General features: G+C 46.9%; 1 pseudogene; it reads right to left on the reverse strand.

Moving 5' to 3' along the window:
- Positions 1–2,256: 2,256 nt before the first annotated feature.
- LOC125537938 (BTB/POZ and MATH domain-containing protein 1 pseudogene) lies at positions 2,257–3,327 on the reverse strand (annotated as a pseudogene).
- Between the last annotated feature and the right edge of the window lie 12,635 nt (positions 3,328–15,962).

Below are 15,962 nucleotides of genomic sequence, written 5' to 3' on the forward strand. Positions count from 1 at the left end.
TTGTGGGGGGGGGGGGGGCGCACCAGCCCACCTGTGGCTGGTCCCTCCCACACTTGGCCCATGCAGCCCTCCGGGGCTGGTGGTCCCACTTGGTGGACCACCGAGACCCTCCTGGTGGTCCCGGTACATTACCGATAAAACCCGAAACTTTTTCGGTGACCAAAACAGGACTTCCCGTATATAATTCTTTACATCCGGATCATTCCGGAACTCCTCGTAACATCCGAGATCTCATCCGGGACTCCGAACAACATTTGGTAACCACATACAAACTTCCTTTATAACCCTAGCGTCATCGAACCTTAGGTGTGTAGACCATATGGGTTCGGGAACCATGCAGACATGACCGAGACAACTCTCCGGTCAATAACCAACAGCGGGATCTGGATACCCATGTTGGTTCTCACATGTTCCATGATGATCACATCGGTTGAACGACGATTTCGAGGATTCGATCAATCCCGTATGCAATTCCCTTTGTCTAGCGGTATTGTACTTGTCTGAGATTCGATCGTCGGTATTCCGATACCTCGTTCAATCTCATTACCGGCAAGTCTCTTTACTCATTCCGTAACACATCATCCCGTGATCAACTCCTTGATCACATTGTGCACATTATGATGATGTCCTACCGAGTGGGCCCAGAGATACATTTCCATTTACACGGAGTGACAAATCCCAGTCTCGATTCGTGCCAACCCAACAGACACTTTCGGAGATACCTGTAGTGTACCTTTATAGCCACCCAGTTATGTTGTGACGTTTGGCACACCCAAAGCACTCCTACAGTATCCAGGAGTTGCACAATCTCATGGTCTAAGGAAATGATACTTAACATTAGAAAAGCTTTAGCAAACGAACTACACGATCTTGTGCTAGGCTTAGGATTGGGTCTTGTCCATCACATCATTCTCCTAATGATGTGATCCCGTTATCAACGATATCCAATGTCCATGGTCAGGAAACTGTAACCATCTATTGATCAACGAGCTAGTCAACTAGAGGCTTACTATGGACATGGTGTTGTCTATGTATCCACACATGTATTTGAGTTTCCTATCAATACAATTCTAGCATGGATAATAAACGATTATCATGAACAAGGAAATATAATAATAACCAATTTATTATTGCCTCTAGGGCATATTTCCAACACTAATCCAGGACTCCCTCACCCCCACAGCCAAGGTCACTGACATGCACAACCCACGAATGCCAGGCCCCACAGTTCAGCCAAATAAGGCCAAAATCCCGAAGTGTATTCGTTTTTTACTATTCATTTCTTCAGACCTGATATTTATCTGACGGTCAGGAATCACTGGAGCCCCAGTCAGATGGCTAGAATCGCATCAAGCTCGAGATTTGACGGCCCAAAGTTGCTGAGCTCTAAGAGAGCCCAATTTCAGATGGGAATCTAACTACGGGATTCATTTCTTCAGACCTGATATTTATCTGACGGTCAGGAGTCACTGGAGGCCCAGACAGATGGCTAGAATCACATCAAGCTCGAGATCTGACGGCCCAAAGTTGCTGAACTCTCAGAGAGCCCAATTTCAGATGGGAATCTAACTATGGGATTGCTCCGGATTGCTTAGGAGTGGTATATGTAGTATCCAGGACGGAAGCCTCATAGGGAATGTGATGGTTATTAAGGAGATATGTGATATTATGAGATCTGTGCCTGAAGTTATGTTCTTTTTTTTTTTTGCCGAGGCCTGAAGTTATGTTCAAACACGAATTTATGGATACAAATGTACGTGCTCATAATTTAGCAAGGAACTCATTAGATTTAAATCATGGACGCTATGTGTGGCTTCTGGAGCCTGGACTGCGTAAACTTTTCTGTCGATTAATAAAGTCCGGGTGTGTTTCGCTCAAGAAAAAAGTCGATTCCAACCTTTTGGGCATTGCCACCATCTTGCTCAGTTAGTACCGTGTAAGGGCCTCTTTGATTCGCGGGATTATCAAAATACAAGGATAGAAAAAACAGAGGAATAGGGTGTCATGTTCTCTTGCCCTCTGCAGGATATGAAAGTGTGTTTCATAGCATATAGGAAAAACAATGAAATGCAACAAAGCGGTTTGAGTCGATGTAAATTTTCCTCCAAAATGTTGTAAAAATGAATCCTATGGAAAAGATCCTAAGGATATCAATCTTATGAATCAAATAACCGTCCTAGGAAAAAATCTTGAAGATCCTAATCCTCCAAAAATCGTATGCAATTTCTCACTATATTATTTTTTGGTCTTACTAGATTACTCCTTCCCCTCGGCAGATGCCTCCTCGTCCCCCAGTTCCAGCTTTGCCATGAGGCGTTTGAACCCGTTTCTTAAAGAGACAATGGTCCCTATTCCCGGCACAGAAAGAAACTCCTCACAAGCATTCTTGAGCCCTTCGCAGAAGTGCTGATCTGCAACCGCCAATGTACTCGTGACGGTCTGGACGTTGATGCTTTTGGACAGTTCCTCTTCACACATCACCTTGAGCCTGTCCAGCCCGTACCGATCTGCCGCGACGAGCAAGTGCTGCATGGAAGCAGCATCGTAACCTTTCTCGTCACGCGGGGGCAGCGAATCCATGTAGATGTAGTGAAGAAGCATCTCAAAGATGGCCGGGTCCATGTCGACAACCTCTATGCACCGCGTGTCCTCGTCCATCATCGGGCCAAAGAGCTGTGCGTCGAAAACCGGCGACTGTGCAGCTAGCATGAACCTGTGCGCACTGAACTCCCTGCCGCCCACGAGCAGCGTGACGTCTGCGCCCTTCCCGTCCTTGAGGGTGCGCTCGATGTTGCCGGGCAGCTTCGACGGTGGAACTACGATGAGATTTCTTCGGCACTCCGTGGGCGGTTCCTTGATCACGGTGAGAACGCACCGTATAGTCAGGAGGTGAGATGAGGATTTCAGCTTGGATTTCTCGGCGAATTTCGGGAATCCCATGTTCGGAGCTTCCAGAGAAAAGATGTGCGCTGCTACGTAATCCTTGTTGATTTCCTGTGCATTGCCTTGACCATCCAGCAGGGTTAAGGTGAATTTTGTCCTCACCCCGTCCTTCCCCTTACTGAGATAATACAAAAAGGCTGACGCGTTGCCGGCAAAGTCCTTCGTGCTTCCGTCCGGGTAGAACATGATATTCCAATCGTAGCCGCCGACCCTGAATGTGCTTGAGGTGATGTACTTCCCGACGCCCAGGCCCTCGAGCAGCGCATAATTGGTTACCTCGAAGTTGTGTGCGGCGCTCTCCGTGACGCATATCGACGACGTCTCCGGTAGCCGGAGGCCTTCGCCGTGATTAACTGCAGCAGCAGCAGCCGGGTTCTCAGCCATGACAACGAGAACGTCGCCAACAGTTGTTCCAATGATCTCTATTCAGCTAGCCACGGAATTTATACAAGGAGGATCGTTGTTTGGTATCGTAATGATTCCAGCAATCATTGCGATTCCTTTTCTGATACGCGTAATAGTTTCCTTTTCAAATATCACTACGATTCGGTCGGGCATATGGTTCCAGATAGGTGTGCCGGCCGTAAACCTTCTCCAACTTCCTGACACTCCTCGGAGATTTAGATTAGTACGATTGCTTTCATTATTCCTCCCCCTCGCGTTGCCTCCCCCTGGCGACGCAAGGGGCCCCCGAACCCTAGTACGCCGCAGGCCTCCTCTCGCGCCTCCCTCTGCCGCCGGCGAGGGCCGCGGTGGCGGTGGGCCCGGCGCCGAAGGCACCTGGGCGGGTGGATGCGGCGAGATCTCATCTGAGGCGGCAGGGGCGGCCTTCTCATGAGATCCGAAGGCGGCGGCCGGGCCGGCGATCCCTTGCCGTGCGGCGGTGGCCGAAGTGCCTTGAACCGGCGGAGCAGCGGCCCTGAGATGGACGACGGCGGTGTCAGCGCCCTATCCGACGGGGTACCTGATCTGCGCGGAGATGGTGGCGGCGGCGACTGCGGATCCAACGCCCCGATCAGATCCACTGCGGAGTAGCCTTATGCTGACCGGCAGCGCGTGGAGGGACCGCTGAGGAGATGTCGGATCTTCGTCGGTTTACCGACGGCGGCGTTCGTCTTCGTGGCGAGACTCCGCTCGGTTCCAGCCAACCGCGAGATCGGGACGACGTGGCTTCCGGTGAAAATCGCGCCTGACTACCTGATCATGGCAGACGATGGCGACGTCTTGGACGTCGTTCCCTTTTCGAGGCATCGTCGTTGCAGGTCACGTCAACCTGATTGGAAGGTTCCGGGAGAAACCCTAGATCTGGGTCTACCGGATAGGATGATGGCGATGTTTCGATGTCGTTCTCCCTCCTGGGGGCATCGTTTTGGAGCAAGTGTTGGCTGGAGGGGACAAGAGGAAGAGTGGCGTGGTATCTGACACGTCGATAACGGCGGGTCTTAGCGGCATGAAGCAGTGGGGTCTCGCCGGTGGGCGTGTGATGATGGACGAACGCAGGATGGTGGCGTTGTCTGGCGTCGTGGTGGCGTCGACGGCAGCTAGACTGGGCAAGATACATGCGGCTAGACGTCGTGGTGGCTGCGGCGGCCTCATACCCGGCAGGCGTCCTGGTTGAGGAGTGCGCCAGACTGGTGGGTGCCCCATACCCGGCAGGCGTCCTGGTTGAGACTTCAGGTCTTAGATGTTAGGTTTGGCTGCGAGGTCTGTTTGGTATTAGGCCCAGACTATCAGCATCCCTTCATCAACTGGATAGCAGTAGCGACAGATGTTGCCTACATGGTGGCTTTAGTCTTACTTTTTGTATGACTTTATAAGGTTTTGTGTGAATAATTAATAAAGTGGCTGCATGCATTGTCCAGATGCAGAGGCCGGGGGTCCTCATCCATTTCTAAAAAAATTCCTCCGAACTGAAACATCAGTGATGGATACGGAATTACGGACTCTCTGGATTCGTCATAGTTTTTTTTGCGGGGTGAAAGTAATTTATTCCATAGTATAATAGGGTTATAATCAAGAGGCAATAGACATAAGTTCATCAATATATGGTAGTCCTAGCTGAAGCAATACTGCAGTGCGACTACGCCAGTCGATCTACTACCCTATTTTGTTCCCGTTTATTCTTCGTAGGAATAAAAACTCTCAGTGTCATGAGGCAATATTTAATCTCAAAGACAAGGTGGCCATAAGTTGATCGTACCAAACCCTCTTCGGACAAAGTAGCCAGTGCCTCCGACAATCACTGGTCCTTTCGAATGTTGTATTGCTAGTGTCATGCCTTGCATTAACCATGAATTCCGGCCATCCACTACAAAAAAAATACACTTTCGTGATGATACGTGTTTGTCACAGTAGGTCTCGTTTTCTGTCATGCATGTATATCCATGACAAATTTATGACAAAATCAAGATAGTCATACCTGTGCTGTCGTAGAAGTGTTCCATGACATTGCCAAAACTATCATCACGGAAGTGTCCACTTCCATGACGATAAATCGCGTCACAGAAGTGCTTTCTTTAAGGGTGACCGACACGTGACATCCATCGTAACGGAACACCGTTAAGCTATCGGGTCGGGTTTTGGATCCGATAACCCAAAAACAGCCCTGACCAATGGGAAATTTGCACGTGTAAAATTCTTATTGGCCGGACGAAACATGTGTTAGCTCGTCAGTGGGTCAGATAGGCGCCTATGATACGTCGACACATGGCACGGCGCAACAGAGGCCCATTCCTGTGAAAAGGCCGGCCCGTTTGACTTGGTCAAAAGGTGGCGGGCCGGCCCACGGAAAGCCTGTTAACAGCCTGTTCGCATATAGCCCATTTACAGCCCGCTAACCCAAGGCCCGTTACGCCCTATCTGAATTAGGCCCAGTAGCGTCATCTGGGCCACCCAATATGATTCCATCCCGTTTTCACTTTTGGCACATGTATGGCCCATGACGTCTTTCGGCCCATATGAGGCCTTATGTAACTCTTGGCCTATTAACGGCCCGTGGTGAAACTGGCTCGTAATGAACAGTGTATCACTTTACACCCATTAACAGCCCGTGGTGAAATTGGCCCGTAATGAACAGTGTATCACTTTATACCCATTAACGGCCCGTTATTCCGTTGGGCCGTTTCCAACCCATGTTATCTTTCGGCCTTCTCAGAGCCCATTTATTCTTGGGCTCATTTCCAGCATTCGTTTACTTACAGCCCGTAACTGTCATTTTCTGCTTGTGGGCCAAATTCAGCCTGTGGTTACAGTCGGCCCGTTTGTGGTCCGTTAATACGTTTGGCCGTTTTCATAGCGTCATCAAATACGGCCTATTAACGATGACCCGTTATGGTCGGCCCATGAACCGATGATTCCAAATCTAGCATGTTTGCGACCATAATGTGGTCTGTTTGGCCCATGGTTGGCCAATCGATCATACGGCCCGTATAAGGCCCAGTGATGATATGGCCCGCAGAAGGCCCATTGATGATACGACCCACAGAAGGCCCACTGCTTCTAGGGCCAGTAGGAGGCCCAGTGTCACTACAGTAAATATTAGCCCATGGTTATTGTGGCCTAGTTTTAAAAAAATAGGTTATTGCAGCCACTAGCTAACCGCGGAAAAAGAACTTCAATGACTACAAGAAAACAAATAAACAAGACAATAAGGAAATAAATAAGCAAGCAACTAACGCTAGGCTATCACGGCTATTACACATATTACATCCACTGGGATTCAAAGTTCGCCACCAGTGCAAATATATGGAACAAAGCAGCATATCATATACACTGGTTGTCAAAGTTGGCGACCAGCGCAAATAAACGCCGCAGTAAAACAAATCCAGAACTGAAACCACTTGAGAAGATCTCAAGAAATAATATCCTGGGTACCCATAATGCTGGCAAGATGCTTAGCAAGCTTATTAACTTTCTCTTGTTTGGCGCTTAAATCCTCCAGCGCTTGCTGTTGCACCAGAAAATATGCATCTGAATTCTGCAGGGACTGCCTCAGTCCTTCAGCTTCCTGTCACGGCACATCTGATCAATGTCTTTCAACTTGAAGTTGAGACTCAAGAAGAAGAACTGATTCAGGCAGCGAGTTCGAAGAGCTTGTGCCAGCAGTAGTGGCCAGTAACTCGAACACTACATCAAGACAGGACTTTTGGGTTCCCTCACTGTCGTCAAGATAGTTTTTATCAGCTTTCTTGGAGACCAACAGGGATGTCTCACTATCTTGAACCTTATCTGCATTAGTTCCTTTACCATTGGATGACGCGGTACTGTTCTACAATATTTGGTCCGCATTCTAAAAGAGAAACAAGCAGACACATCACATGTTTACCATGTTGTATATGAAACTCATTTTGGTAAATGAGTTCAGTAGTAAAGTGGACAGGATAACAACATGAAACAAACATATATCTATGTACCATGGTCACTTTATGGTCTATATCATTCTAGTTTTTGTTGCCAAATCAAAATAGAGACACAATTCAAATAATATTTGTTCAAGACAAAGCAGAATAGACAAAATATAAGTATGGGTAACTATAGAGCAATAACAACAATTGTAATGTGCATGACATGAGAACATACCTGTTTATTCAATTGAAACTGAAATCAACATAGAGCAGGTTACAACAGCAAACTAGTTAAAGAAACAGGTTTAAAACATACCTGTTGCGCCATTGGAGTTTCAATTCCATCCTTCAAATTTGAAAATAGTTGGTATGAGTAAATACAGTAATGCAAGAGCAAAGGAGTATGAACCATAGCTACAGAACCTGACCTGAGAACAAATCTTCTTCTCCTTTAAGCGTTGAGTTGGGATTCGGAGTGGTGGTCCTCGTGCTTTGGGCACTGCAGTTCCCTTACTAACTCCTCGTGTTTGGGTGCTTTGTGGTGGAGACAGTGCCGTGTCAACTGGAACTGGGTTACTTTCTGCCGGGGTTGGGGTTAGAAGGGGTGTAGCTGGTTCTCTGTCCAACTGGGTAGGGGTACAATCTGCGAGAGTCTGGGTTATGTGTGGTGGATCTGCTCCTTGGGCAAGTACAACCGTGGTTCTATCTGCATCAACTGGTAGCACTATCTTTTCTGAAGACCGTGTTGCTACTCCCTTAGATACTGCCATCACGCTCTCCAATTCATATGGCTGATAAACAAGAAAAGTAATTGAAAGTATAGACATTGTATGATAGACAGGTGCAATGGATGGTGGGGAATAAAAGAGGGCATGAAATAATTCATATTTATGTTGTCTAACCAAACAGGATAGCATGACATAATTTCACATATATGATGGCTGACTAAACAGGATAGCATGACACAATTTCACATTATGATGGCTAACTAAAAAAGATGGAAAGACATAGTTCAAAATATGAGACTATGTAAACAGGATGACATGACATAACTATATAATGTGTTTATTAAATAGGTTGACATGCCATAATTCACATACATTCACGAATAGAATGCCATAATTCAAAATATGATGACTGTAAACACTAAACAGGATGAGATGATATAACTATATGATGTCTTTATTAAATGGGTTGCCATGCCATAATTCAGATAGATGATGTGTATGTACTATGTAAACATGATGGCATGATATAATTCAAATATATAATTTATATAGTAAGCAAGTAAGCAGATGGCAATCCATATATGATATAAAAACTAAGCAATGCAAGACAACATGCATGACATGGGTAATATAACCCTGCCAAGTTTGAGCATAGACCTCAGGGAGGAAATAGGACTGGTCATCAGTCTCTGAATCCTCCTCTGAGGAGCTCTTTGTAACCAGCAAGATGTCTGCTTCAGCAGGTAGCATTGTCTGCTCTGAATACCTTGTTTTCACTCCAGATACATCCATCACCGCTTCAAATGGCCGATGCACAGGAAGAGTAGTTGAATATACAAACGTTGTTGACAAATGGAACACGCAATACAAAAAAAATGATAGCATGATATAATTCACATACATGATGATTGGCTAAACAGCATGGCATTGCATAATTCACATATATAATGCCTTAGCAACAAGATAGCATTGTATAATTCATATATATAATGTCTTGCAACAAGATGGCAATGCATAATTCACATATATGGTAATTAGACACTGAACAGGTGGCATTCACACAAAGCATGTCTAAACTAATCAAATGACATAGCAACGCGAGACACCATACGCATGATATGAGCAACATAACCCTGCCAAGTTAGAGCATACACCTCGGGGGGGGGATAGGACTGGTCATCTGTCTCTGAATCCTCCTCTGAGGAGCTATCTGTAACCAGCGAGATATGCGCTTCGTCAGATATCATAGTATGCTCTGAAGACCTTGTTTTCACTCCAGAATTTGCCATCACCATGTCAAATGGCTGATGCACACGAAGAGCAGTTGAATGTACTAACATTGTTGACAAATGTAATATGTAACGAAAAAAAGGATGGCCTGATATAATTTACATATAAGATGACTGGCTAAGCAGGATGGCATTGCAAAATTCACATATATGATGCCTGGCTAAACAAGATGGCGTTGATAATTCACATAAACGATGAATAAACTAAACAGATGGCATTCGCACAAAGGATGTCTTAACTAAGCAGATGACATATTTGATGTATAGAGTAAGCAATGCAAGACACCATATGCATGATATAACCAACATCAGCATGCCAAGTTAGAGCGAAGACCTCAGGGGGTAAATAGGAGTGGTCTTCTCCTTCTGAATCCCCCTCAGAACAGATATCTTCCTCTCGATTACAATCCGAAATGCGTGGAGGGGGGCTTCCTTTGCGCCTACCATGGAGCGACGTCTGCATGAAATTTTATTGCCACACAAGGCTTGTCTCTTTTGCTCTGCATGTTCAGTTCCATTGTTTACAATAACTGTCATGCGTAGGAATAAAACATAGTGAGATTATGTAAGGAGTGCATGCAGAAATCCAGAGTGATGGTAGCAACCTGTGGATAGACCCAAAACCAATAATAGCAGGCAGATAATGGCTTCAGTTAAAAAATACAGATAATGGCTTCTTTACTATTTGTTTCCCACCCAACATGAAACTCATAGTAGACACCAGAGATTAACCAGATAGTAGATAGATACTATTGATAGCGGCCCCGATATGTACCCCACAGCCATTTAAAAACTCAAGTTTGACCATTATTTTGTAGCTGACTCAGAGTCTAATCGGTGAAGAGGACGATAAAGTAGCATGTAATATTAAGCGATGCATAACGTAAGAACACACGAAAGAGTGCGACCTCTCTTGCGGACCCGCGTAGTCCTCGAGGTCATCTGCTCGGTTGATGATGGTAATGCAGTTTTCATGGCTACAAGCGGCAGGGAAGAAGATCTGAGGCGGCGAAAGACAGTCTGGAGGCCGGATCCCTGCTGTGCTGGACCCTTCTGTCATTGGAGCAGCTGAGCTGGGGTGGACAACGATGCAGCAGGAGCGGGACAAACCACGCAAGGTTTTCTTTGACAAGTATCTGTAAGAGAAGTAATTTTTGTAAGGGCTCGTTTGAATTGGAGGATTCCAACAATGCAGGGATAGGAAATAGACAGGAATAGGATAGGAATGCACGTGCAAAACAGAGAATTTAAAAACACAGGATTTCTGCCAATCTGGGTGTTTGATTCACAACAATTGGAAGATCACAGGATGCAAAGAAGCATGGTGAGATTAAGTCAAACCACAACAAAATGTACGGTTATAATATTATTATGCTACTATCTCTTAGTCTTGTGCTTCATGAATAAGAATTTGAAAAGGAGGACAAGTGAAAATTAAAATTCCTACTTTTTTTCTTTGAAGGAGACACTAAAGGAATAAATCCGTGTGCTCAGTGGACAATATATATAACATGTAGAGTAAAAAAGAGATGCAACAAGTGTACAACCTCTTTGGCGAAGCCATGTCAATCTCAGCGTGATTGGGTTGGCCGGTGAGGATGCTCCGGTTGACTTTGCTGCCGGAGGAGGGGAAGAAGATCTTAGGCGTCTGGAGATGGAGCCCGAGGTACTGCTCCGCTGTGATGGATGGTTTCGTCGTTGGAGCAGCTCCGGTGAGTTGTACGACGCCGAGGCTGAAGCAGGACAAGAGAGACAACGAACAACGTTAACCTGAGTGCAATTCTAATAGCATCTCCAATACATCACGTAAAATACATAACCACAAATTGCTAGATGTAAAATACATCAGCCACTCATCTTTGAACTTAACTGTCGAAACTGAACTTAACTGTCAAAACTGAATTTTGCTGTCGAAACTGAATTTTGCTGTCGAAACTGGACGCACTAGCAAGGTGAGGCTACACGTCGGTTGACTGACTTTTTCATCTCCGGTCAGTCAATTTTGCAGCCGTTGGATACGAAATCAAGGGCCTGCGGTTCATCTTCAACCTCCACCCCCCTGAGCCGGCCAAACAGCAGCCCCCCGCCGCCTGCGGCCGGCGGAGCGCCGCCCCGCCCGCCCCAAAAACACTCCCCACCACTGGTCCGCCGCCACCCCGGCCATCCCTCTAGGCCTCCCCCCTGTGTCGAGCTTTTTCTCTGGCGATCCCCACGCCACCGCCCCGCCCCCGCCGGCGGCCACCGCCCCCATCCTGAACCCTAAGATAGATAGTGGGGTACCTCTCCGGCGAGCCCCCCTCCCCCCACCCCCTGAAAATCGACTGACCCAAAAGTCAATTCAGTCGACTGAAGTGTAGCTAAATCGGAGCAGCATCGCAAGCAAGAGCAAGAGCGAGAGCAGCAGCGCGAGCAAGAGCAATAGCAAGAGCAGACTAGGTAGGGGACCAAGAGCAAGAGCAGAGCATCAGCGCGAGCGAGAGCTAAAGCAGCAGCAGGTCCTACTGATGTGAACGTCGCCGCCGAGGGAGCGACGCCGTGGAGGAAGTGGCCGGCGACGCCGCCGTGGATGGAGCCGCACCGTGTCGGCTCGGGACCGAGCGCCAGCAGCACCGTGAGATCGAATCAAGAAGAAAATGCGGCGATTAGTGTACAACCTCTTTGGTGGTGCCGATTAGGCTGCAACTTCATCCGAGGAAACGGTGATGATGATGCTCTTCCGGTGGTGCAGGTGAAGACGGCGTTGTGGGAATGGAGGTGGCGTGAAAGACGAGGGGAACGTCGGGGCAGTCCCTTGGAGGTGGAGGACAGGGTGGCTCAACCGGCGGGACGATGAGATCGACGACGGATCCTCATCCGATACGGTGGATGAGGGACGTCGAGGTGTTGCTGTGGACGAATTCGTCGGGGAAGAGGCTGCGGCTGGGTGGCGGACGAAGCAAGGTGTGGTGTTTCGTCGCGGGTTTTCGCGGCCTCGGTGTACGAATGGGTGGGCGGATGGGTTGGCAGTGGGGAACCATGGCTTAGAGACGCACTTGTCCGAAATTTGGGGTAAGTTACGAAAGTACCCCCACCAATTTGAGGCGGTTCATTCGGTTCAGGGGTACCACGGGCATTTCACGTGTCGGGATTTCACAGGATGTGGGAGTTTTCGTGCGCGTTGTAATTTCGGAATAGCAAGGCACGGGTTGAGATGGAGGGAGTTGTCGGAGCACAACGAGACAAAGATATATCTTAAATATTTCGGGCTAACAAGGCGCAGGTTGAAATTTCTGGACAAGCCTAACGTGTACTGTACCAAATCAATGCGCACTACAAATGTCATTCAAAACTTTGAATTCATGTTATGTTCAATTAAAATATTTCGCTACGTGTATAATGCATGCAACCTACTACTCAAATGAACGTTTTAGTGCATTCCAAACGTATATACTACTGCTTCAATATGAACTAAATTTGAATTCGATTCTCTATTTGAATAAGATCTACAGTAATGATTGTTGTGAAGTCAAAGCATTTGAATTCATTTCTCTGTTTTAGTAAGACCTACAATCATCATTATTGTCAAGTTACACCATCGTTTGGGTATTATCTTCACAGCACACCAAATGATTAGTCTCGAGTTACATATGAACTATGTGTACTATATGAACTCGAACTCGATTTTTTGAATCCACTTTATTTTGATTTCAAATCACATTACATTTCTAGCTGTAGCTAGATCTTCATAATCTAAACCATGTCTCATATGTATAATGTGTTTATCACATTATGTATGGTGCCCCGCCCCCTACGCCTACAAGTATTTAGATGTGAGTTGCAAACACCACACATTACCACAAATTCAAATAAAATGTGAGAATGTTCGATATATAGTATTGTTTAGATTGTTCGATATTTAGTTGTAAAGTGCAAATGCCACACATTATCACAAATTCAAATAAAATGTGAGATTGCTTGATGTATAGTATGGTTTAGATTGTTCGGCATTTAGCTGTGAGTTGCAAACGCCATGCATTATCACATTATGGTATAACATGTGCACATCACGTGTATCACCGCTATATTCATGCATGCAATGTTTCAAACACTATGATCTCCTATTCAAATATATGAATCCGCTTTCAGATCAAATTATGATCTTTGTTAGTCTCTTACACCCACACAATCCTCTAACCTTTGTAGCTACCACTAACTTTCTCTCGTGCATGCACACGCCCTCCTCGCCCTCCCCCTCCCTCGATATTCTATCCACCGGGCACATTCATTTTTTTCTTTAGGTCGTTCTCCCATAGTCTCCACAACTCCTTTCTGACACACACTAATCGATAAACCTCTCCAGCGATGCCTGCCTACAGCATACACACACACCTTCAATCTCCTCCTTTATGTGTCCTTGCCTCGTGTCTCTCATACGGTCAGACACACGTGTAAACTCTCGCCCCTCTTTTCATCGATCTCACAACCGCACACTCCTCCCCTATCTAGCTAGTAGTTGGGCCTCTCGCACCACCTCCTAGCTCCATTCTCTCTGTCTATCCGTCTCGCTGGGCCTTATTTGCCTCTAACAAATGGACGTACACTGACCGATCTCTCGCTATACATATAGCTAGCTAGGTCCTTATAACTCGTTTTTACCCACACGTCAATCGATCTACCTCATTAGTCGTGTCTCTCCCTTCCTCCGACAAACAACAATTGATCTACCGATCTAGTTAGGTTTGCTTACCAAACACATGGTTCCCCTTCATCATCCATGGATGCGTCCCGACAGATCTATCATGCATAGGCACACACAGAAACACATCCCCACTCTTATTGATAACATTGCAGTTCCACCCTCAGTTTGTCTAGTAGGCCTCTCCCACCATCTTCGAGAAGCAACTCCATCACCCATCCAGCACTCTACCCCTCTCCCTCCCTCTCCCTCCCTCTCTCTCTCCTCTCTCTCTCTGTCCCATCATATTTCCCGTCCTTCAGTTATGTATGGATGTCGACCGATCTCCCTCGAGACATAGCTGGGTCTCTCCTTCTCAACAAATATACGAGTCATTCTACCTCTATAGTTAGGCCTCTGCCTACCCCTCCCCCCACCCCCTCCCCCCCACACACACCGATACATCGAGCGCTCTAGTCATGTCTCCCTGCCACACAGAAACATGACATGTGCCCTCTAACGTTTCGGTAGGCCAGTCGCCCTATATCTTTGACTTGCACGCACACACAATTTCGATGGCTCTCTTCATCGATCTCGCACCCACCCACTTGATCCTCTCTTCAACTCTATCAATAGCTATGACCCCTCCCTCTCTTCTCGTGGATTGCCCGACCCTGTATGTATGATATGGATAGGCCTCTATTTCACACACATTGCATGCAAAATTTTGTTTGAGATGTCATCGACACATATTCCCACAAGTAATTCACGAAATCAACCCCCACCCCACCCCCACCCCAAAACAAAAAACACTCACGAACGCAATTGTACCTCTCACACACACCCACGTAGGTGGGGGACGTGCACGAAGAGAAGAGGTGCATGCACGGCGCACGTACTCCCGTCTCTTTCCCAACCACATCCATGCGGGTACACGGTGGATCTCATTTCTGTATGAAAAAGGCAGCCCACATGGTAATTTGGCACGTGTACTGGTTGTCCACTTGGTGGAGGGAGGATCGTCTATCACGGGTGAACAAACAAATTGCGACTTGACGTGTTATGTTAAAAAAAGAGGCAAACCATGTGGTGCCTACCTTAGAGGCAAGTCTCTATACATTGGAGTACTTTTGATGTGTCCCATCAACTCACAGAACGAGGAGAAGCTTTCTTAGTACGCCGTCTCCCCCGTCCACGGGCGCGGTGGCTCGCAGGATGAGGTGAAGCTTGCTTACTACACCTTACGCCCGCTCCCTCGCCCATACGCGTGGTGGCTCGCAGGACGAGGAGAAAAATTTACTACTCCCTCCGTTTACTCCTCCTCAAGTCGTCCCTACTACCTTGGTTATAGAGATTATATCATATTGTTTGGAATATATATGTCCTTTAGTAGATTTCAATATGAACTACTAGTACATACTCCAAACACTGATGTATATAGACGTATTTTAGAGTGTAGATTCACTCATTTTGCTCCGTATGTAGCACTCTCCCTCGCCCCTCGACCCTCGCCCACGTGGTGGACGTGCAACAGTTCATTCAGTCTCATATAGCCAGAACGATATATACTACACTACCATTATTGCTCGACTTACCGAAGAGGCGAAGAGCCAATCGCAAGGTTAATAGTATTTTGGAGATGCCAAGTGCAAGGTTATAGGAGAACGAGTAGTAGGTGCCGTGTCATTTATAAATAAAGTTTTTCTTCTTCAGTGGCACGTACGCAATATGATAGGTTCATATGGAGAGAAAAGGAAACCGCTCCACTATATACATAGTCAGGACGGGCCAGCCTACACGTTTGCTTGCTGGGGTTGCTCTCTTCACACTCTCTCGCACAAAACGACTGTGGCCACATCTCTAACATCCCGGCAGATCACGTCCGCTTGGGGAAGGGGTGGATGCTTAGTGTAGATGCGGTGGCCGTCGCCGACGGCGAAAACCCACTGTCGGCACGTCCCGATTAGGGGTCCCCACCGTTCTCTCTCACAAAGCCGGTGAGGTT

The sequence above is a fragment of the Triticum urartu genome, chromosome 2A, assembly GCF_056163025.1.
Source record: "Triticum urartu cultivar PI428250 chromosome 2A, HENAU_Tu73, whole genome shotgun sequence".
NCBI classification, from domain to species: domain Eukaryota; kingdom Viridiplantae; phylum Streptophyta; class Magnoliopsida; order Poales; family Poaceae; genus Triticum; species Triticum urartu.